Genomic DNA, 7,928 nt, shown 5'->3' with positions numbered 1-7,928 from the left:
TTACTAGATAGATATATATATGTATATAAAAAGAAAACACTCATTTATTTGTAAAATTCAAACTTTATTAATAACACTTATATTAAGTTTCGCCTACTACTAGCTTATAATACTTACCACATAAGTGAATTGTAAATAAGCTGCCAACTAATTTCTAGAAAGTACTAATGCAAAGCACTGAGAAATGAATAAAGACACCCTGTTCCTTCTTCTCTCACCTTTACGCTGCTGGGCAGCCTAAAGCTTGAGGCGAGAAAAAGCAGGGCAATTGTGTATGTGATTCCCTCGCATGCAGGCTGAAAAGAAAATACTCTCATTAACCTAACACGAACACTTAATACAAACTCATTAAAAGTTTACTGTTGAATTAAAATCACACAATAGTCAAATTAATACTTAAAATCAACAAGCTGCTCGCTGCAAAATCTAAACTAAAATAAAAACAACAACAAAAAAAAAAAAAAAACAACAAAAAAAAAAAACAAAAAAACAAAAATAAAAAATAACTAGACTAGACAACAGCTTGCAATCAATAATTCTCATCACGTACCTTTAAACTATAAAGCCCTCTAATTGATAAAAACTGGGAAACTATAAAATTATTTTCTAGAAGGAAAATAAACAATCGCTCTCCAACCTAGCTTCACACCTATAGCTACCTAATAAATAATTCACAGCTACAAAGAAATAACATAATTCACTATAACTAACTAATAATAACAACATTATACAATATTCCCCACAAATACAAAACATATTAATGCAATTCTAAATAACTAATAATATAATACAATACAACTAACTAGTAATTACACTATAACTAACTAATAATAATAACATCACTAATAAAACAACAATCAGATATGGAAAAAAAAAAAAATAAAATAAAAATAAAAATAATAATAATAATAATAATAAATCAAACAATAAATATATATAGCACATAACAACCAAAAACTAAATCAAACGCTAATACTGAGAACAAGACAAGTCTAAGCGAAGAAAAGAAGCTGACAAAGCAGACATCTTCAACAAGAAACAAAAGGAAGCAACTTTGATACCCACCCTCGCACGTACTGCTCATAAAAAAATAATAAAAATAAAATAAAACAAATAAATGAAATAAAATAAATAAATAAATAAAATAAAATAAAAATAAAAATTTATAAATTATAAAAGACCTATTAAACAACAACTTAGTTACCTGCGTAAACTAAATAAGCATAATATAATCCAAACATAAACACCTAGTATGAACACATCCTAAAGTACGCTATTTGACAAAATTCGATAGCCACAAAGGAAACAAATACTCTGCGCCATATATTAAAACTCAAATTACACCAGGCAAATGCAATCTTAAATTACTACACTAAATAACAAGACAAATATTCCTAAAAGCCTAAAAATCACTAAATGAAACAAAGTCTAAACAAACAATAACTCACACTAAGGGATACAAGTAAACAAAAAACTAACGACAATTCTACAAACAAAACAATAACCTAAGAATAACAAATAACCTATGTATATACTATAAAATCAGACTCGGTAACTTTCCACGTCTTATCTGGAAATAAAAAGATTTATAATAATAAAGCCAGTCCTTTTTGCTACATATAAAAGCACATACTTACCCAGCCATCATCAACTTGGCAGTCCTCTCTGGTGCCACCTGCAATGAAACAAATTACACTGAAATAATACAAAACAACTTTAAACTATAACACAGTACTCACCAAACAATAATTAACTCCTGAATCCTAATAAATTGAAACTACTTACCGAAGCGAATCCAGACACCAAATAAGAACAAAGCTGAAAATACACAAAATGTTAAAAATTCGATAACGATAAAACTGTACAAAAATACTAAAACTCGATAATGATAAAGTAAGCAACCCTACTCAAAGATAAATTGACGCGCAAGCTACGCTAGCACACGCAAATATAACAAATACCTCGCGCGAATACAAATAATTCTATGATCCAATAAAATAAATCATCGAAATACATGCAGTTGAAGTTCTCTTGCCGACAATTTTAAATGATCTCAACTTAATATAATAAATTGCAAGTAAACGACGAAAACAAATATGTACTTACCAATCTTACAACATGGCCGCCTCAACTAATGCCTCCTGCAAATTAAGACTATAAACCACAAGCAACAAAACTAAACGGGCTAAACTTCTACTTACATATGCAACACTCGCAACAAAACTTATTAATAAAAGTGCTAAACCCTAAGTAAAAACAAAATTAATACACTTAACAAGCATAATTATAAATAAATAACCGACTTAACAAAGCAAATAATAAAAACACTTAGCAATAAATTAATAAATAAAACAAATGTTAAAATGGATAAACAAAACGAATAAATAAAACTTATAACTAAGACACGATATTTAATAATATACCCACCTCGCTATACACGCTACTGAGTGAATCTTGCAGTCAAAACTAACAAAAAAAAAGAGATTTAAAAAAAAAAAAAAAAAAAATAATAATAACAATAATAATAAATCCAAAAACTTAAATATAAACAAAGTTAAAGCCCATAGCAAGCCAATAATAAATTAATATTCTTACTAATAAAACCAACAATAAAAACAATAAATAAAAATTTCAAAAAGATCAAGCAAAGCAAATAAAGCAATCACGGTATAACAAATTCTAAATAAAGACGAATACTGCGGAAAGAAACAAAGTAAGCAAAAGCCAGAAATAAAGGGTGCCTATGAATAAATAGCAAGTCTCAGACTAGCCTCATCTCCTGGATCCACTGAGTACTTACAACCTGGACATAGCTACAAATAAGAGCATCGACAGCAGCGCCTTCTTCTGCCTTCCCCCCCGGACCACTGAAGACCGGATGACAGCGACTGATGACGTCTCTAGAGTTATCAAATTAACAACCTAACAAACCAGCTAAAATGTAATTAAATTTAAGAATAGTAATCCAAATTAAATTTAAAGAATAGTAAACCAAACTGTATTTAAAGAACAGTAATCTAAATTGAATTTAACGAAGAAAATCTGACTTAGTCTTTACTCTTCCCCACCAAAATAAAATCTGTATAAATAACTATAACCTTACTAGATAGATATATATATGTATATAAAAAAGAAAAAACACTCATTTATTTGTAAAATTCAAACTTTATTAATAAACACTTATATTAAGTTTCGCCTACTACTAGCTTATAATACTTACCACATAAGTGAATTGTAAATAAGCTGCCAACTAATTTCTAGAAAGTACTAATGCAAAGCACTGAGAAATGAATAAAGACACCCTGTTCCTTCTTCTCTCTCACCTTTACGCTGCTGGGCAGCCTAAAGCTTGAGGCGAGAAAAAGCAGGGCAATTGTGTATGTGATTCCCTCGCATGCAGGCTGAAATTTATACTCTCATTAATCAAACAGGAACACTTAATACAAATGCTAGACAGTGCCCATCTTCAAGCGCTATCTGAAAGATACAACTCATTAAAATTTTACTGCTGAATTAAAGACACAAAAAAGACAAACTAATACTTACAATCAACAAGACATCAAGACGCTTACCCACACACAAGCCTCGTAAGCAGTTTATACTCTCATTAATCAGACACGAACACTTAATACAAATGCTAGACAGTGCCATCTTCAAGCGCTAATCTGAAAGATACAACTCACTAAAAATTTTGCTGCTGAATTAAAGAAACAAAATAGACAAATTAATACTTACAATCAACAAGCTGCTTGCTGCAAAATCTAAACTAAAACAAAAAAAAAAAAAAAAAAAAAAAAAAAAAAAAAAATAATAATAATAAAAATAAATTAAAATAAAATAAAAATAATAAAATAAAATAAAAATAACTAGATTAGACAACAGTTCGTAATCAATAATTCTCATAACTTACCTTTAAACTATAATGTCCCCTATTTGTACAAAACTGGGAAGCTATGAAATTATACTCTAATAAGAAAAATAAACAAATGCTCTGCAACTTGCCCGCACACCTACAACTATCTATACCGCAGCAAACAAATAACATAATTCTATAACTAACTTATAACAACAATAATATACAATAATCCTCACATCTACAAACTACAAGCACTTAAATCATAAAAACTGATAAACTATTTGACTACTCTAACATATTAAAGCAATCATAAATATCTGGCAATATAATTCAATATAACTAACTAGTAATTGCAATATAACTAACTTAAATAATAACATAGTTAATTAATCAACATCAGACAAAATTAAATAATAAAAATATATAGCACACAACAACCAAACACTAAATCTATTGCTTGTACAACAAGATACACCAAAACGCTTACCCACTCACAAGCTTCGTAAGCAGTTATACTACTCTCATTAACCTAACACGAAACAACTTAATACAAACTCATTAAAAAGTTTACTGTTGAATTAAAATCACACATAGTCAAATTATACTTAAAATCAACAAGCTTGCTCGCTGCAAAATCTAAAACTAAAATAAAAACAACAACAAAAAAAAAAAAACAAACAAAAAAAAACAAAAAACAAAAAATAAAAAATAACTAGACTAGACAACAGCTTGCAATCAATAATTCCTCATCACGTACTTTAAACTATAAGCCCTCTAATTGATAAAAACCTGGGAAACTATAAAATTATTTTCTAGAAGGAAAATAAACAATCGCTCTCCAACCTAGCTTCACACCTATAGCTACCTAATAAATAATTCACAGCTACAAAGAAAATAACATAATTCACTATAACTAACTAATAATAACACATTATACATATTCCCACAAATACAAAACATATTAATGCAATTCTAAATAACTAATAATATAATACAATACAAACTAACTAGTAATACCTATAACTACTACCTAATAATAATAACATCACTAATAAAACAACAATCAGATATGGAAAAAAAAAAAATAAAATAAAAATACAAAATAATAATAATAATAATAATAAATCAAACAATAAATATATATAGCACATAACAACCAAAAACTACATCAAACGCTAATACTGAGGAAACAAGACAAGTCTAAGCGAAGAAAAGAAGCTGTACAAAGCAGACAATCTTCAACAAGAAACACAAAGGAAGCAACACTTTGATACCCACCCCTCGCACGTACTGCTCATAAAAAAATAATAAAAATAAAATAAAACAAATAAATGAAATAAATAAATAAATAAATAAAATAAAATAAAAATAAAATTTATAAATTATAAAAGACCTATTAAACAACAACTTAGTTACCTGCGTAAACATAAATAAGCATAATATAATCCAAACATAAACACCTAGTATGAACACATCCTAAAGTACGCTATTTGACAAAATCGATAGCCACAAGGAAACAAAATACTCTGCGCCATATATTAAAACTCAAATTACACAGGCAAATGCCAATCTTAAATTACTACACTAATAACAAGACAATATTCCTAAAAGCCTAAAAATCACTAAATTGAAACAAAGTCTAAACAAACAATACTCACACTAAGGGATACAAGTAAACAAAAAACTAACGACAATTCTACAACAAAACTAATAACCTAGAAGAACAAATAACCTAGTATATACTATAAAATCAGACTCGGTAACTTTCACGTCTTATCTGGAAATAAAAAGATTTATTAATAATAAAGCCAGTCCTTTTTGCTACATATAAGCACATACTTACCCAGCCATCATCAACTTGGCAGTCCTCTCTGTGCCACCTGCAATGAAACAAATTACACTGAAATAATACAAACAACTTTAAACTATAACACAGTACTCACCAAACAATAATTAACTCCTGAATCCTAATAAATTGAAACTACTTACCGAAGCGAATCCAGACACCAAATAAGAACAAAGCTGAAAATACACAAAATGTTAAAAATTCGATAACGATAAAACTGTACAAAATACTAAAAACTCGATAATGATAAAGTAAGGCAACCCTACTCAAAGATAAATTGACGCGCAAGCTACGCTAGCACACGCAATATAACAAATACCTCGCGCGAATACAAATAATTCTATGATCCAATTAAAATAAATCATCGAAATACATGCAGTTGAAGTTCTCTTGCCGACAATTTTAATGATCTCAACTTAATATAATAAATTTGCAAGTAAAACGACGAAAACAAATATGTACTTACCAATCTTACAACATGGCCGCCTCAACTAATGCCTCCTGCAAATTAAGACTATAAACACAAGCAACAAAACTAAACGGGCTAAACTTCTACTTACTATGCAACACTCGCAACAAAACTTATTAATAAAAGTGCTAAACCCTAAGTAAAAACAAAATTAATACACTTAACAAGCATAATTATAAATAAATAACCGACTTAACAAAGCAAATAATAAAAACACTTAGCAATAAATTAATAAATAAAACAAATGTTAAAATGGATATAACAAAACGAATAAATAAACTTATAAACTTAAACTAAGACACGATAGTTTTAATAATATACCCACCTCGCTATACACGCTTACTGAGTGAATCTTGCAGTCAAAACTAACAAAAAAAAGAGATTTAAAAAAAAAAAAAAAAAAATAATAATAACAATAATAATAAATCCAAAAACTTAAAATATAAACAAAGTTAAAGCCCATGATAGCAAGCCAATAATAATTAATATTCTTACTAATAAAACCAACAATAAAAACAATAAATAAAAATTTCAAAAGATCAGCAAAGCAAATAAATAATCTAGCAAGCAATCACGGTATAAACAAATTCTAAATAAAGACGAATACTGCGGAAAGAAACAAAGTAAGCAAAAGCCAGAAAATAAAGGGTGCCTATGAATAAATAGCAAGTCTCAGACTAGCCTCTCTCCTGGATCCACTGAGTACTTACAACCTGGACATAGCTACAAATAAGAGCATCGACAGCAGCGCCTTCTTCTGCCTTCCCCCCCGGACCACTGAAGACCGGATGACAGCGACTGATGACGTTTCTAGAGTTATCAAATTAACAACTAACAAACCAGCTAAATGTAATTAAATTTAAGAATAGTAATCCAAATTAAATTTAAAGAATAGTAAACCAAATTGTATTTAAAGAACAGTAATCTAAATTGAATTTAACGAAGAAGAAAATCTGACTTAGTCTTTACTCTTCCCCACCAAAATAAATCTGTATAAATAACTATAACCTTACTAGATAGATATATATATGTATATAAAAAAAGAAAACACTCATTTATTTGTAAAATTCAAACTTTATTAATAAACACTTATATTAAGTTTCGCCTACTACTAGCTTATAATACTTACCACATAAGTGAATTGTAAATAAGCTGCCAACTAATTTCTAGAAAGTACTAATGCAAAGCACTGAGAAATGAATAAAGACACCCTGTTCCTTCTTCTCTCACCTTTACGCTGCTGGGCAGCCTAAAGCTTGAGGCGAGAAAAAGCAGGGCAATTGTGTATGTGATTCCCTCGCATGCAGGCTGAAAAGTGATGTAAAACTACAACTTGCATCACTACGCGACGCTCCCCCCAACGTGAAGCCTGCGCCACTATTCCTGGCAAATGTCACTGACACTAATCCGCCTGGACGAAGCCATCGGTCAGGACAATTATAGCACCTCTCGTACGGCCAACCATGGTATTAGAGTGCAGTGCAAGGACGTCGCTACTTATCGCAAACTGGTAAAGTACCTTGAAGTAAATAAAGTTGAAAACTATACCTTCCAGTTGAAAAGCGAGCGCGGCTTCAGAGCCATTATTCGTGATTTGCACTACTCCACTCCGGACCACTATATCCGTGAGAAACTAGCCAACTTAGGGCATCAAGTTCGCTTCTTAAGAGGCATTAAATCTCGCTTTACTAAGGAGCCACTTGATCTCTTTGAAGTCGAGTTAGTACCCAGTGCCAATAATGCTGAATTCTTGCAAA

At 29.8% G+C, this 7,928-nt stretch overlaps 2 long non-coding RNA genes across 2 annotated transcripts; one reads left to right on the top strand and one right to left on the bottom strand.

Annotated features, from left to right (window-relative positions):
• Nucleotides 1–353: 353 nt before the first annotated feature.
• LOC149267747 (uncharacterized) lies at nt 354–1,829 on the bottom strand. The gene is made up of 2 exons (XR_016271467.1): nt 1,740–1,829; nt 354–1,675 (listed from the first exon to the last, which is right to left on the bottom strand). It is a non-coding gene; the product is annotated as an uncharacterized LOC149267747 (long non-coding RNA).
• Nucleotides 1,830–1,846: 17 nt separating this feature from the next.
• LOC149267746 (uncharacterized) lies at nt 1,847–7,463 on the top strand. Its single transcript, XR_016271468.1, has 2 exons — nt 1,847–2,713; nt 6,848–7,463. It is a non-coding gene; the product is annotated as an uncharacterized LOC149267746 (long non-coding RNA).
• The last annotated feature ends 465 nt before the right edge of the window (nt 7,464–7,928 follow it).

This window comes from Drosophila arizonae, unplaced genomic scaffold (genome assembly GCF_054131065.1).
Source record: "Drosophila arizonae isolate 15081-1271.41 unplaced genomic scaffold, UAZ_ARI_1.0 ARI_Backbone_119, whole genome shotgun sequence".
In the NCBI taxonomy this organism is placed as follows: Eukaryota; Metazoa; Arthropoda; class Insecta; order Diptera; family Drosophilidae; genus Drosophila; species Drosophila arizonae.
Note: the sequence above shows the minus strand (reverse complement) of the source record. Positions and strands in the feature narration are given on the sequence as shown.